General features: G+C 32.0%; 1 long non-coding RNA gene and 1 pseudogene across 1 annotated transcript; one reads left to right on the forward strand and one right to left on the reverse strand.

Moving 5' to 3' along the window:
• The first annotated feature begins 1,510 nt into the window (after nucleotides 1-1,510).
• Nucleotides 1,511-3,507, forward strand: LOC146956739 (uncharacterized). The gene is made up of 2 exons (XR_015020839.1): nucleotides 1,511-2,405; nucleotides 3,348-3,507. It is a non-coding gene; the product is annotated as an uncharacterized LOC146956739 (long non-coding RNA).
• Nucleotides 3,508-3,780: 273 nt separating this feature from the next.
• Nucleotides 3,781-11,073, reverse strand: LOC146956740 (long-chain-alcohol oxidase FAO1 pseudogene; annotated as a pseudogene).
• Between the last annotated feature and the right edge of the window lie 6,822 nt (nucleotides 11,074-17,895).

The following is a 17,895-nucleotide window of genomic DNA, read 5'->3' on the forward strand; positions in this document are numbered from 1 at the left end:
CTTATTTATTTGTAACACTTTGGTTCTTTATCTTTATTTTTTTCCGTTTAGGTCTTTTATCTCTCATAAAAGCACATATACATCCTTTTTCTCATTTTTTTTATTAAAAAAATACATAATTTTATTTTTTTTAAATATATTTTTATTAAAAATGAAAAAAAATCCAGAAATATGATGAAGATGTTCATCATCTCCATCTTCTTTCTTTGAATCTTCATCATCTTCATTGAATCAGAAAAAATTCTACACAAATATATAAATAATTATTTTTTTTTGTGATGAAACTAAATCTCTTTTCTATAGGGTTTTGATTTTTGTGTTTAAAAGAAGATTTGAGGTGAATATAACATTAATTCACGATATTTAGAGATATATTTTAGTAGAATTTTTATTTATTTAAAGAAGATGATGAAGATTCAAAGGAAGAAGATGAAGATGATGAACATCTTCATCATATTTTTGGATTTTTTTTTCATTTTTAATAAAAATATATTTTTAAAAATAAAATTATGTATTTTATAATAAAAAATAAGAAAAAAGATGTATATGTGCTTTTAAGAGAGATAAAGGACCTAAACGGGAAAAAATAAAGATAAATGACCAAATTGTTACAAAAAAAAAAAGATAAAGGACCCCTAATGTAATCTTGCCTTAATTATATTTAGGTGTTCAATCTTAATTAATTTACACTACAAGACTGGCTTAGAACAATTAAAATTTCACATCAAATTTCTTTCATCTGAATGTCCTTAAATTTATCGGTTACATTCATAAAGTTTCTTCTTCCCATTTTGATTGTTCAATTTTGTCGTTCTAAACTGCCGCATTTTTCAATTTTCGTGAGAATCGTCGTCGTTCGTTTGATTCTAAATATCGTGAGAATTACCGTTATTTTCAGAACCACGTCAGGTATGGTGAGTTGATTTTTCTTTTTGATTTGATTTTTCTTGGTTGTGAGGTAGTTAATTATAACAATTGAGTAAGTCATCCGTTATACTTTAAGGATTGCTAGCAGGTGTTGCCACTGTGATGTTTTGGGAGTTTGCTAGCATTTTTTTCGGTTGCTGCTGAAATGGTTATGTCATGAGGCTTTTGTTCTTTTGTTTGGACTTAAAGGCTTTGGCTGATAGTGAGGCAGTTCTATGCGTGTTAGCAGATTTTATTAGGTTGGCTGCTTAAATTAAAAAAAAAGTCACGATACCTGAAGCGGTTCTAGAAACAACGACAATTCTCACTAAAATTTGAAACTGCAGCAGTTTGGAACGACAAAATTGAATAATCAAAATGGGAAGAAAACGAAAAAGAAACAAGAATTGATCAATAGGGAAGAATAAAAAAGAAATTTGAATGAAGGAGATGTTTTTGTTCTCACATTCGGGGTTGTGGAATGGAAGAAATTTTATGAATGTAAGTGATGAATTTAAGGACATCCAGATGAATGAAATTTGATGTAAAAAATTTATTTGTTATAAGTCTTGTAGTGTAAATTAATTAAGATTGAACACTGTAACACCCCAATATTTTTAACTATCAATTTTATTATTTTATTAATTGGTCATTTATTTATTTAATAATTTATGTGAAGATTATTATTATTCATTAATACTTTCATATATTTAATTGATAATATTTGATGTGATCTAACCTCTATTTTGCTACTGACTTGGTCCAATTCCACTACGCAAGTTTGTTCCTATTATTTCTCCATGCATTCTTTTATTTTTATTTTATTTCAATTTAGTCATCAGTTAGTAACTCCTTGAATCATTCCACTAATACTTATCTATAATATCCACGTGTAATTGGAGGTTGAGAGAAACATGCATAGTTGATTTTAACTTGGCTGCATAAGGATTAACCTCTTATGCCTCTTAATAGAACAGTTACCTAAATTGAGTGCCTGGCCTCTCTCTCTTCCCCATTATCTTTCACGGTATCTCTTGGTGGCCTCTTGATTATTGTATTGTGCATACTAACATCCCTTCCTATAGGCTTCCTTGTCTAAAGAAGTGGAACAACCGACTTTATTTTCCATCATATTACACCACCAAACGAGTGCATATTCTATACTCCCTGGATCACGAATTTTCTCTTGGGTTTCTTTATATATGTTCTCACGACATCACATGGTCAGTCCTCAACCATGCTCATTCCCAAACTACATAATCATTAGTCTAACAATTCTCTTTCATGCTCAAACTTTTGGAGTTCACGACATCACTTTCGAACCAAATTCTACCTTATAAATTAGAGTTCTTTTCCCGGTATATTTGTGAAGGCTTTGGATCATCCACATCACAATCTTTTTCTTGCTTTGTACAACGAAAACCAAGTATAGATTTAACGGAGTAGAGACCGGTATGCTTTGCTTTAGAGTTGTTCTACTAGGAAGGAAAACTCTTCAGGTAAGGGCTCTAGTCTTGACCATGATCTAAATGAAAATAATAGGTTATGATGTTGAATTTGATATGCTTCTTGATTCGATGGTTGAGTGAAAAGATTTATTATGTTTTTATTAATTTCCTTGTAGTTGATTGTTATAAGAATTGATGAGTTGCAATTTTGTTAAAGTATGTGTTTTGATGAATGTGTAAATATTGATGATTGCTTATTTGTGAAATGAAAAATGTTGTTGAGTTATAGAATGATTCTCTGTTGTGTATGTGATTTAGAAGTTGTGTGTAAGTTATTATTTTATGTGGTTTACGTGTCAAAAGAATAAAGAAAGAAAGAGTGCATAGCATGCATATCATTGCATTTGATGGATTCTTAAGTGCCAAATGGGGCGATTCGATTCAATGGAATATTAAGTGCCAAAAAGGGCGATTATCAAGTGCCAAATGGGGCGATTCAATGGAATATTAAGTGCCAAAAAGGGCGATTATCAAGTGCCAAATGGGGCGATTCAATGGAATATTAAGTGCCAAAAAGGGTGATTATTATATTATTTTATCAAGTGCCAAATGGGGCGATTCAATGGATTTTTAAGTGCCAAATGGGGCGATTATTATTATTTCAATGGACTTTAAGTGCCAAATGGGGCGATTATTATTATATGCCAAATGGGGCGATTCTTTATTATATGCCAAATGGGGCAATTAAAACTGTTATGCCAATTGGGGCGATATCCGGATCATTGTCTATTTGCATTTCATGCATCTGCATCGACGTCTTGAGTCTTGTGTTTGTTCTTATTATATTTTTGAGTGATGAATATTTTAAACTAAAAAGAAATGATTTTAGCACAATTCCTTGATGATGGTTGTATACTCTTATTTGATGTTATAATTTATTGTTGATTTTATTTCATGGGTGTTGAAGACTAACCCTTACAATCAACATTTTAGGTACCAAAGAAGAGATGATGTGTGCTTGATGTTTTCTTGAAGCGTGTTCGCGGGGAAATAAATTTGGGTTTTTCTGAATTGTAATTTAAATTAGTTTAACTATTTTTGTAAAAGAAAGAAATAGACGTAATGTCTTGGATCAAAAATCCAGGACGTTACATTATGGTATCAGAGCAATAATCCTCGGACAAATATTTTTGGGGTGGGACGACTTTGAATGACGCATGTTTTGATTGATGTATGTTTTGATTCTTTGTTGTTAGTCTTGCCCTTTTTATGTTGCTATGCTGATTAATTTAGTGACCGAATGTTCTTGTATTTTATGTTAAAGTGATAACTCTCTATATATATTGTTCCCTCAAAAAAAAAACTCTCTATATATATTGCCTTTAAACCTAAACTATTAAGTGTAGTTGACACACTAGTTTTCACATTATCGTGCTATTTTGCTCCGAATCAGTGCAATTCTCTTGGCAACACAATATGCAATAGACTGAATAGTTATCATGGGATTGATACCTATTGCAGTTGGAAACAAACTTGCATCACACACAAATAGTCCTTCAGCTTCCCAACTTTGTCCATTTTCATCAACCGCGCCTTCTTTGTCAGTGATTCCTATCCTACAACTCCCCATCTGGTGAGCAGATGCATACATATTCCAAGTTTCTTGATGTGACATTGGTCCTTCTGCTGCGCAAACCGATTCCACGAACTTATTCAATTCCATTTCATTAGTTCCACTACAAACAATTCTCTGTCCATCACTTCTGTGAGTACCTACCTCAACCGCTCCAGCTGCTATTAGTATCCTCAGCGCCCGCTGCAGTCCATGCTTCATGTTCTCTTTGTCAAATTCTTCATCTAACTCATACTTGATCCTACCCTCGCTCTTCACCTCTCCACAGCCTTTGTCCTGAATAATTGTGATGAAATGAACAGTTCTTGAATATCTTAGCATTCTTTCTTTGAAGTCGAATCCGGATTCCCAAGGAATCACGGTAGAAAATGCTCCTGGTCCTAGTGAAGGAGTTTCAATTATAGCTTTTACTTTGGAGTCTTCATCTGATAACACTTTGTGTACAGAAGTTATTATTCCTCCCTCATAGCTTTTACCCTTGAGATCAGACATTGTGTCCGGAAAATGTCCCCACGTCATTAGCACGGGATGAAGATGAAGGTGTCGGCCGATATTCTTATTCTTTAATCCACTAGAGATCATTAAAGGTGGCGTGGAAAGTGCTCCACATGATGAGATTGTTGCTTTGGCCTCAACTTGAATTTTCAATGTGATGTTTTCTGTTAAAACATTTGCCATAACTCCTAAACATTTCTTTCTTCTCACACATCCTTCCTTGTTATTCTCCAAAATAAACTTTTCAGCTTTGCATCTTGTTAGTATTACAGCACCGTGTTCCACAGCATCGACAAGCCATGTAACATCGGTCCCTTGTTTATTTCCTTTTCTACAACCATAGTTACAAGAACCACAGTAATGATGCTCTGATGAATTTCTCGGCACATAATCTACTTGAAGACCAAGTTCGTTACAACCTTTTCGGAGAACTTGATTCTGAAGTCCTTCAACCACACAAGTATCGGTTACACCGATCCTTTCACACACTGTGTCCATAGCAGAAAGATATTCCTGGCTTGAAAAGAGTGGTAGATTATGATTCTCTGACCAATCTGTTAGCACATAATCCGGTGTTTTAATCGATGCTGACCAATTAATAGCGGAACCACCACCAACTGTTGAACCTGCAAGAAGAACTATTTTTCCATCCGATGTTGCAAAAGTTCCTCCTAGTTCATAAAGCTCATTCAAAGAGGGACCTTCAAGAGAAGAAAAATCTCTCGGAGTAAAATAGTTACCCTTTTCAAGAACAAGTACTTTGAGGCCTGAACTTGCAAGAACAGCAGCTGCAACTCCTCCACCGCAACCGGAACCGACAATTACCACATCACATTTCACTTTGAGGATGTTGTTATTAGCATCTATATCAATTTCAAGACCTTTATTGGAAAGAGATTGTGGCAGACTCAAATCATCCTCATTCATAGCTTCCACTGTTCCCCTTTCAAGAGGCCTCTCTTTTTGAATATTACTTGTGTTCTCATCATTGTCAACATGATAACCAATGGCTTCCCATGCTTGGTTTTCACCATTCTCATCACACTGCATGCATACAAGTAATGTGAATATTCCATCACAAACACAATATAAAGAAATAAAGGACTAATAGGTGAATGAAGAACGTAGCATTACCTGAGAGAAGAATACAATAAGGCAAAGGATTTTGACGTAAAGAAATGCAAGTCTAATAGGTGTGAGGAACCGATGCTTGAACCATTTTTGAAGAACCTTTTCTCTGTTTTGCAAAGAAATATTTGAGAAGTTGTTGATGAAAGGCCATTTCATAGTCAGACAGAGAGATCCACACAGCAACAAAGTTCCCAACCTTGTTGATAGTATCCATAGAATCACTCTAAGGAGTATAACTACTTCTGGCAGTGCTCTTTCAATTATTATCTCTGCAACCTATGCACATTTTCATATTAATTATTAGAAAATATCAGAACCATATATGCATGCTGATATTTTATTGACTTTGGCTTGTGTAGATAAACAATTTAATTAAGCATTTATTTATTATCATTGAGAGGTTAAGGAAGTAAACTTAAAAAACTTACAAACATATTATAAGTTGTTTCCATAAGCTTTCTCAAACAATCTCATATATTTTAAATAAAAAACTATTTTGTCAAAAGACATGCACATAATAGAAATCAACACCTTGATGTCAAACTTAATATATGACACCTCCTAATTCTCTACTAGATAACTATTTTACAAAATCGACCATATGGATTATTTTTTATTTATTTTTAATTTGGGCAGCAATTTAGGGGTGGGAATGAGCCGGGCCGAGCCGAGCTTTGCTTAAATAGGCTAGGCCTAGTTGAAAAAACTAAGGCCTAAGCCTTAGCCTTTTATCTGTCAAAGGCTTTATTTTAAGCACGGCTTGGCCTTTTTAAAAGCCTGGTCTGGCCTATTAGTCTGTTTAAAAGTCTAGCTTGTGTTACAAATTTCAAACAGAGTCTGTTCATCAATTTTTTTTCTTTCAATTTGTGCAACGTACTTAATATAGAGATAAAACATTAATTAGATACAGATTAAACTAATGAAACACAATTGTAAAATTTATAGATGGATAGAAACTCAAGAATAATCATGTCTGATAACAGCAAAGATTTCAATTTCAAACTTAATCTAATACCTATATTGACCTTAGGCATATTAGTAGCAAGCCTTAATAGTCACACAAATATATATATATATATATATATATATATATATATATATATATATATATATATATATAAATATATCAATAGCAATGTCATACAAAATAATAATTGTGGTATGAGAATTTGAATGATCAGTAATTCTTTATATATTCTGAAAGAATTTGAACTAATTGTGCCACAGTTGAGCGTTTCTGTCCAATCGCTACATAGACACAATACAATTGGCTTCGGCTGGATGTGTTCATCGCCACTGGCATCATGTGGTTTACGTCACTAGATCCTTCTCTTTCTTTTTAAACCCCTTCGTACTGCAATCCAATCAATCGATCGATCAAGAGGCTAATCTCTTTTGTTTGGGCCGGTAGCTAAAAGAAAGTCCTCGCGAGCAAGGGAAATTTTTTTCCCCAAGGCTCAAAGCGATTGAGTGCTTGACTATAACAGCTTTTATGCCTATAAAACTAGAAAGGCAGGGCAGGAAAGGCTTCAGTCCGTCCTTAATTGAAACTGAAAGGGAGGGCTCACCCACTTATAGAAGAGTATGGGTCGACCCCAGTTTCCGGTCCTATTCTGACTGACTTTCTCCTCGCCCGAAGGTCATTATAGCAAAAGACACAAGAAAGCAACCTATTTTAGTCACCATTTTCTAACTCCAATATGGAGTAGCTCCCGTGGCCTAACCCGTCTGTGGATTTCTAACAAAGGAAAGCCCCCCCTTTCTTTATGCCATTTGATTAATGAAAGTTCCGTGCTGCTCGCCACTCCCCGAGATGTAGAAGCCCAACTTCCTCACAGACATAGTAGGCATAGGTCCAACCACCATTTTTTAGTATAAGTCTGAGCGGAGCTACCCACTGGACGAAAGGTGGTCTGCGAGTCCTTCAGTTTAAGTGGGCCCTTGGTCAAGGAGCTTTTCTGAATAGCCACTCTACTTCCACCAGCTGAGATCAAAGCACGAAAGAAAGTATTTAGTCTGTATCTGAACCATAGCCATATGCTGAAACCATAAAATGAGATGACCGAATTGGCCGTTGACCTTTGATTCTCTTCTCTGAACAGCTCTTAGGCTAAGATTGAGTTGAATCTGCTTCTCTTCCGTATTCCTCAGCTCGACTTATATATATATATATATATATATATATATATATATATATATATATATGGAAAAATGTACTATACTCGTATACGGGCCGGCCTGGTAGGCTTGATAGGCTTTTTTATAAGCCTAAGTCTGACCTAATTAAATTAAGAATAATGCTAGTTTTCCCGAATTTCAATTTCGGGAGTTATCCCGACAGTGTTATCCACATAGCCATTTTTGTTGACTTTCAGTTTTGTTACCCCACCACCCCTTTTTGGTGGGCCAGCATGAGTTGTTATGAATTGTGATTGGTTCGGGACAAATTCTGGACAAAAAATTTCGGGACAAATAGCACTGCTGTTAAATTAATAGGCTTTTTAAAAAGCTCAAACTTGATCCATTTATTAAAGGAGTTAGGCCGAGCCGAGCTTTTAGTAGGCCAAGCCATAGGCCCCTGACGAGCGGTCTGGCCTATTCCCACCCCTAGGCAGCATCATCATTATATTATAATTTTGGCATCCGCTATTTTCAAACTCACGTTCAAAATACAAACAGACAAACACACGCGCTCACCACACAGAAGAAAAATGAAAAAAAAAAATTCCAGAAATTCAAATTAAAATTTTCAAAAAAAAAAAAGTTTCTTATTTTTTTTTCGTTTTCTAATTTTTAGTTTCGAAAAACAATTGTCAAAATTTTTAATTTGTTTTTCAAAATTTTTAATTAATATAAATGACACCTCATCACCATGTGGCAAAGTTGCAGAGTCTTCAACTGCAACGTAAACACCAAACTGCCACATAACCCTTTAATTTAAGAGAAATGTTACTTGAACATCCATTTTTCAGCAATTTTTGTGACAACTCTCTCTCATACTCTCATTGTACTTTTATTCTCTCTCTTCCTTTTTCTCTCTCTATTGTTATTGTCCAATAGAAAGAGAGGAAAAAGGTTGTCACCAAAAATTGTTGAAAATTGGTTGTCAAAATATCATTCCTCTTAATTTAAATGGGATCAGGGACTTTTTTAAATGACATAATTTTTTTGTAAGGGTGTTATAAAAAAAGTTACATGGACAAAAATCTAAATAGGTCATAATTTCAAGAACTTTTGACATATTTAATCCTTAAAAAAAACTATTCTAACACAATGTGCATAGAAGAATCATTACTCTTCTGCTACATTCTACGGCAAAAAAATTACTTTTCTACTGCAAATTTCAATCTCATATTTAGGGTTGAAAATGAGTCGAGTCAAACTGAACTCACATGAGCTCGACGCGATAAAAATTGGTTCGGATTGAAACTCAATTCGAGTTTGACACGAACTTTTTTTTAGCTCGATTCAACTCATTTAAAGTTCACGAACAACTCGGTTTGACTTGTTATTTTATCATCTTAATTCAAATAATTTAAGTCAATTTTTTTTAATATAAAACGATAGAATATTTAGATCATTTGACCCTTTAATTTTTTCTAAAAGGCAAATCCATTGAAATCAAATAAACTCAAAATGTCATAGATAAAATCACAAAAATTATTACTATAAACTCAAAATAATGAATCCTTTTCAGAAAACGCTTATTCAAAGATTGTTATTCTTAATTTATTGAGAAAAAAATTAATTCGGAAAACGCTTATTTAATTTGATTTTTTTTAAATGTATTTAATTTGATTTTTAAAAGGTAATGTTGAGTGTTGACTACCAGTATTAAGTATAGAAATTTTTTTGGCGCAAATAAAGTCATCCATATATGTTGTGCCAATAATAATATTACTCAATGATAATTATTTTGGTATTATAATTCACATGTCCTTAATGTTGACTACTGGTATGGAAAAAAATTTGCCGCAAAAAAAGTCATCCATATATTTTTTTTTTTTGAGGGAAAAGTCATCCATATATGTTGTGCTAATAATAAAATTAATCAATGATTCTTTCAAAAAAATAATATTAATCAATGATAATTATTTTGGTATTATAATTCTTATGTCATTAATATAAGATCGTTAATGAAATTATAACAGTTAAGAAAATTGATACTAATTATTAAATTTATGAATTTGTTTGTCAAAAAAAAATTTATTAATTTGTTCAAACTCTCTCAAAATATGTTTGGTCCTTACCATATTTATTTTATAATACAGTGTCTTTTTTCATTTAAAGTCAAGATATGTCACAATTCAAATGTGAAATTATCTCTTTGTTGTTTCTGACATCCCTACTCTTTCTTATTCCTTGTGAAATTTGAAATTCTTTTGTATCAAAATAAGGTTCAAAGGTGTGCACTTCTTCCTTGTTGTTTTTGCTAAACTCATTGATTTTTTTTGTGGGAATTTATTTTTTGTATCCAGATCTGGTGAGTTTTCATGAAGATCTTGCTCTTTATTTTTCTTGTGTTATTTTTTCCTATTTTTTGTTATTGTTGAGTTTTTTATTTGTTGAAGCAATTTTTCAGTTTGGAATGAAAAAAAAAAAAAAAAAACTCCTTAGACCAAGGTATTGTTTACATTAAACGGTGATGAAGATCTAACAAAAAACCAACCTTGATCACGGTTTTTGTTTGAAGATGGAAAAACTAATGAATAGTAAATCATATATTTTTTTTTTTATTATTAAATGATAGTTGACAAATCAACTAAATTTTGCATCGTCCTTTAAAAAAAAATTGCATCGGAATTTAGTTTTTGTAGAAAACAAAGAAATAAGTCAGTAAGTAGAACATATTGACAAATGATAAGGAAATAATTTTCTTTTGAAGGAATATGGAAATAAACAATGGATTAATTATCTTTGAATGATTTTGGTTAAACAATAAATAAATTTAATTGTCATATTAATTGTGATACTGAAAAAATAGAGAATGGTGGTTACTTGATGAGGGATGGAGAAATCAGAGCCAGAAGCATTCCAGAAGAACTGCATATCCTTGTTTGTTTGTTTAATTCCTTTTTTGTTCAAAAATTCTGAGCCAAAAGATGGCAACACAGTTTCACATATTTTTGTGATTGATTCTATCTGAGATGAAGAAAAAGCATTTGAATATTTTACTTTGGCTTTTCTTCTTCCACCTCTCAATAGAGGATGACAATCTCTGCCTCTCTCCATTTCTCAATTTCTCTCCTTCAACAATAGTACTATAAGCTTCTTAAAAAAAAGTAGCACAATAAATCTATGCATGTAATTTACTTGTATTTATAATCAAATTAAAGACAGGTGTGCAAAAGTTGGGTATTCCTCAGTGCACATACATAGGGTAGAAATTACACTTAATAGTCTTTGTTTTTTTGAGCCAAGGGTGGATGATGATCCCACTATAAACAAAAACATCATATGGAAATATACTTTAATTAGGGGTGAGCAAGGGCAGGTTGGAAAAAGTTATAAGTACATGTCTATGTCCTAATGTCCTAATTTTTGATCTGGATATTAATAATAATAATGTTTCTTGCACATTTATGTACATGTGTTTCTTGTGTTGCAAATTAAGGTTTGAAATTTTAAACCAATCAACTAAGACCATTTCAATGATTAGTACATTTTAACAAGACTTGGTACCTAATCGATACCACCATTAAAAAGAAATTTTTTTGTTAGTTAATGGGTTAAAAGTCTCAACTAAAGACCATCTTCAAATGTATTTGTAACATTGTCTTTTATATCTCCTCAAAAAACATTGGCTTTCATATAGTATAGTTTATATGTATTCACGTGATTGTTTTGCGGTGTTAATAATAACAAATATGCAATTGATATTAGGTATTGTCTTATATTATGCCTGGCTCTCATTTGGAATATACATTTCTTATAATTTATCAAAGAAAAGTATACATTTCTTGATATTTCAAATGCCCCCACCGAAAAGTAAAACATTAGTCCAATTTTAATACCGATCAAATCTTAGTGATTTAGTCTTACTCCTTCCGTTTCAAAATATAAGCAAAATTTACTTTTTAGGTTCATTCATTTAATGATGTATGTGGTCCATATTATGAACCACATACATCATTAAATGAATAAACCTAAAAAGTGAATTTTGTTAATATTTTGAAACGGATGAAGTATCTTTTTTCATCAAATTTTGCTTGTCTTTGACATATTTATGATTCTTATTTCATTTTTTTTTTATTCGAAAAAACATAATGAATTTATAGTGAAGACGAGGGAGATATGATTTAGTTGTTCTTCAATGAATTTAGAGTGAAAACGAGAAGAATTATTCAAGTTGAAACACACACGGGTGCAAGCTTGGAGTAAATTCCTTTAATGCCTTTTGATCTAAACAAACCTCGAAAGAAACATGTTCTTTTTTTTTTTTGGTTACAGAAAGAAACATGTTCAAGAATGCTGACTCAAGAATGGAAAATCACCATAATGTTGTTAATCAATGCAACAATTATATTAAATTAAAGGATGTTTTTTGCAGCAATTAATTACACCGACATCTACGATATAAACAAAGGAAATGTTAACTTGTGCCCTCAAGGCACAAGTTAATGATTCAAATATAGAAAAAAACTTATTGGAATTTGTGCATTGCATTTAATATTTAACTTTTTAATCATTTAAATGCACAAAATTTTAGAGAAAGTTTCTTCTTTTAGGTTTCTTAACATGTGCCCTAAGGGCACAAGTTAACACTACCCTATAAACAATTTAGTTTGGGTATGGATTGAATATTATTCAAATGTATATTCATCATCAATTTCATACATGATATACTCAAGTTACCCAATATCAGAAACCAATATAATCCATGATTTCTTTACATATCCATACCTTCAATTTCAATCAATTGATTAACACAAACTATGTTGCCATCATTCAGGTATATTTGGGTCGGATATATGGGGTGAAGATCCTCTCCATTTATTATCCTCTCCATTTCTACCATTTGGAAAGATAAAGACACATAAAAAAGTCTAAAGTAATTAATCATGGTGGGACCCACTTTATGGTAGGATCCACTACCTATTTTATGTGTCTATTTTCTAAATGGAGAGGATCTTCACCCGGATATATGACCCTATTTCAGTTTTTAAACAATATTTGAGCTTGATAGATTTCATACACAATTTTGCTACCAGTCTGGCTCAAATAACCCTCAAATATTTTCCATTGCTAAAATACTTCACAAAATACATTGTATTTTTATTTTAAAATTTACTACGATGGCCAATGTTAATGATTTTTTTTCTTAAAAAAAAAAAAAAAGAATTGCAAATAACAATAATTACCCGTGCTTGGCACGGGCTCCATACTAGTAATATATTAAATTCATATGAGTGCTATATACAGCGAAGGAATCCTTCTTGAAATTTCACAAAAGCCTTGCTGCCAATATTTAATAGGGTGGAGAACATCACATTCAGTTTTTGGTGGAAAAAACGGAGTTTTTGGCGGAAAAAAGAAGAAGGGGTTGTGTGAATTCAATGTTCGTGGGTTGTTCGGGAAATCTATTTTCGCTATATATAGGATTTTCCTTACATTAAAGAAACAACAAAACTCAATCAACATTGATTTTGAGGTTGATTCGAAAAGAGTAGCTGATTACTTCAACAAAGGACGTGGAGATGTCACCGAATTTGGTTCCATAATGGATAGTAGTATCCAATTATGTACGTCTTTTTTAACAAACTCTCATGTCGAGTTTACTAGGAGGCAAACAAATGAGGTTGCACATACATTAGTTAAGGCAGTCACATCTAGTTATAGCTTCCGTGCCTTTAATGAAATTTCAACATGTATTATGACTTAATTTTCAATGAAATGATATAAGTTACTTTCCCTAAAAAAAATAAAAAAATAAAACTCAATCAACATTTGTAACCTTCAAACTCATATAGTAGAGAACACATAACTATTTATTTGAATTTTTAAGGGATAGGTTATTTTGTTTGATTCTTAAAAAAAAATGTTTGCTTTTTTTTTAGGCAAAAGAAAAATAATGTTTGCTACTGTTATTAAGAATGGGATGAATGAATTTGAATTTGACCAAAAAAAAAGAATAAATTTTAGCGTCAAAAAAGGAATGCAATGATTAAAAGCGTTATATTTTTTCTTTTTTTTTGAAGGAAAAAGCGTTACATTTTCTCATTAAGTTTATTAAATTTGTCATTAAATATAAGATTTGTTATACTAGTTAAATTTCATTAATACTACTTTTGGTCTCATATGAGGACTATTCAAACATTTTAAAAAGTAAGTTTATTAAAAAGGAATTTGGAAACAATAGTACTCGCTGGACACCTCCATTTTAAAGATAGAGCTCACACAATTAAATGTGGAGAAATGGAGGTGTCCAGCGAGTTTCGATCAATAAAATACAGGATGATATATGATATTAATACACAATGGATGGTTTGATCTATATCATTGGGTGTCTATGTTAAAGATATATCCTTGTGATTGGTCTCAGTATTTTTTTCAATCATGTGACCTTGTCATAGTTGGTCTTGATTATGATTGAATCTACGACATGTTTGATTTATCAAGGATATTAAGAATTAGGGTATTAGGAATACCTGGATTAAACTGCCCCTCAACAGCAACGGTAAAGAGAGAATGTGATCTGAAACAAAGAGCCGCTACATGAATATCAAAATTTAAAGGTGTTTATTTTTAGGAAAGATTTGATTTTAGAATACATACATACATGATTTTGTGGTAACCGTAATTTAAAAAAAAAATCAGAAAGAAAACCACCACCAATTATTATTGTACGTGGCACAAATGTAAGGAACGTAAGGGCATGATTGGAAACAAAAAGGAATTAAGATTTTCAGGATTTTTTAAAGAGTCCAACAAAATCACTTGATATTGAATCAAGATTTTTCACAACTTAAAAATTGTCTCTTGGTATTCAAAAATTTATAGATTTCAATATATTACTACATAATTTCTAAGGTAAACATTTCTTTTTACAATACCTTAACTAGCGTACTATGATCATTAGTTAGCATTTCCCTTTATTTTTTAGAAACCAAAATATATTTTAAACTTATTCCGCCACAAAATATGTTTAGAATAGAAATTAACATTTACAATCTTTAAATTCACACAACAGGTGTCCCCATGAGTTTAGCTTAGTTTTTTTTTTTTTTAAAAAGCTAAATTAACCTATCCAAATTGACACTTGAGAGAATCGAACCTGAGACCTCGAGGAGAAGCACACTCTCAGATCCCAAGCCAATACCATCAGGCAAATTCAAGTGGGTTATGAGCCTAGCTTAGTCGGTAGGGACAAATGCATATTATATGCAAGGGTTGGGGTTCGAACCCCGGACACTCCATTTCTCCACATTTAAAATGTGTGAGCTACATCCACTAGACTACCTAACATGATCATAATAGAAATCAACATTTGTAATTTTCAACTCTATAAAACAGAGATTACACGATAGTATTTTGACACATAAAAAAATAAGCGGGTACCACATGAAATAGGAGTGCAAGAGGCAATGGGGGAGAGACAAGAAATAATGAAGTTGTTGGGTTTAATCTAGTATGAATACCACAATGATACTATCTTATATGTTTCATCATCTAATGACTACCACATGCTTTCTACCTCTGGTCTCTACCAATGAGGGGTGTTTAAACCATTTCAAAACTTTTTTTTAAAGACAAACTATATTAAAAATACGGATAAAATCAATGATAATAATTTTGTTTGAATTATATAATACACTACAGACAAAATCCGTGTCATTTTTTTAGATAAATGTATGGAATATAATAATTTTGATGTCTCTGATACATTGTCTATAGGTAAATGCCTACTCCCTCCGGTCCTATTTACAAGAGACAATATACTTTTTAGATACATTAAATAATTTATGTATTTGGTTTAGGTTCTTGACTAGATACATACAGTATTCAATGTATCTAAAAAGTCAACTTTCTCTTGTAAATAGGACCGGATGGAGTATTTTTTTTAGGTAAAGGTCATGTATGAATCATTATTCCTGTATTTAACTACAAATTAATTGACTGTCATTATTAGTGGTGTTGGGTTTTTTCAACACTCACTTTTTCAAACAAATGTTGCATTTACATTTTGTTTATTAATGTATGTGAACCATTGTCCTGAAACTATATTATGGAGTTAAGAGTTTTAAAATTGGAAAATGCTTAAGTGCACGATATAGTTTTTGCGAATGAGTTGTATCATTCATGACCGTCTGATATCCTTCTTTCCCTATCACTATTTCAACCAAAATGACAAATTTTACCTTTAAATGCATTGATATGAAACCGTGGGTGTTGTGCTGTCCTGTAGTTGAAAACATCATTGTAGAGTGGCAGCTACAAGCAAGTTTCACATCATTCGAAACATTGTGACGGAGTTGTTACACTAATAAATATAGCAGAGGTATTAATCGTATGGCAGCAATGGTGGCAGCCATGCAAAGAGGTACTAATAAATACTAGATGGAAGATTATTATGGAGGTACTAATAAATATAGGAAAATGTTAATGGCAGCAATCGTGGCAGCCATGCAAAGAGGTGGTTACCGAAAAATGAGACTTAACCAGTTATCCCATTATTGGATAACTTTGACTATTTTAATTAATTAATTAATTAATTTACTTTTAACAAAAAGTAACTTTATGTAATGGGTTTGCATGTTAAGTTCAGTTCTGTTATATGTACGAAAAAAAAACCTTCGCACCATATAGCACTACTGTATTTCACATATGCTTGCAATTTATTCCATATGAACCGAAGAAAAAGCACGTGAATATTTTGCTTTGCTTTTTCTTCTTCCACCTCTCAATATAGATGATGACACTCTCTGCCTCTCTCCATTTCTTTCCTTCAACAATAGTACTATAAGCTTCTTCACAAAAAGAAAGTAGTAGTACTATAAGTCTATGCATATACTTTACTTGTATTTATAATCAAATTAAAGACAGGTGTGCAAACCATGAGAGTGCACATACATAGTGTAAACAGTACACTTAAATGCTATTTTTTTAGGTAAAGGTCATGTTTGAATCATTGTTCGTGTATTTAACTACAACTTATTGACTGTCACTATTAGTGGTGTTGGATTTTTTGTTTTTTATACTTTTCAAATGAAAGTTGTTAAGATTATAGCAGAGTCTCCGAATTGTTGAGCGGACACTGACAATACCCATGCATTGTTATTAACATGGTAGTTGCTCCTCATATCACATTTATTGATTTTGTATAGTGTGTTTGCATTGTCAAACCTGCACTAAATTAATGGTTCACATGCATTAATAGACAAAAAGTAAAAGCAACATTTGTTTGAAAAAGTTAGTGTGATCAGAATCCATGAATGTTTTTAGCCCTCTTTATAATAAAAAATAAAAAAAGAATCCATGAATGTAATATGAGGAGCAACTACCATATTAATAACAATGCATAGGTGATTGTCAGTGTCCGTCCTCAATAATTCGAAGACACTGTTGTAATCTTGACAACCAGTGGCGGATCTCTTCAGAGACCCACGGGGGCCACAGCATCCCCCAGTTTTTGGTTATATATTATATTAGATGTAGTATATCAAACAAATTCTCTAGCCGTTGCAGTCGATTGGGGGTGCCACGTTTATGCAGAAGCTCGCGGGTTCGATACCTCAGACAGTGGCCCCTTTTTTACATATTTATCTTTTACCTTTACAAAAGGTATTAAAAAAACGTTTTTGATGTGATTCGAACCCACATTCTCTTGCTACTTTCAAACAATAAAAAACGTTTTTGATGTGATTCGAACCCACATTCGTTTTTGATGTGATTCGAACCCACATTCTCTTGCTACTTTCAAACAATTCTTACCACTAGGCCAGATATTGACTGTTGCTATTTCTTGAAACCATATAATATATATATATATATATATATATATATATATATATATATATATATATATATATATATATATATATATATATATATATATATATATATATATATATATATATATATATATGGGTTATGATAGAAGACACCTTTTGTGAAGGTGTCTTTTATCAAGTTACTCTATGAACATTTGTTAAAAGACACCAACTACTTTTTATGAAGGTGTCTTTTATCAAAGTTATAACTAAAAAAGTGAAAATCACACCTTGAGGTGTGACTTGATAAAAGACACCACACTACTTTTTATGAAGGTGTCTTGTAACATAA

Source organism: Medicago sativa, chromosome 1 (assembly GCF_051527215.1).
Source record: "Medicago sativa cultivar Bolivia chromosome 1, Bolivia_mono, whole genome shotgun sequence".
NCBI lineage: Eukaryota > Viridiplantae > Streptophyta > Magnoliopsida > Fabales > Fabaceae > Medicago > Medicago sativa.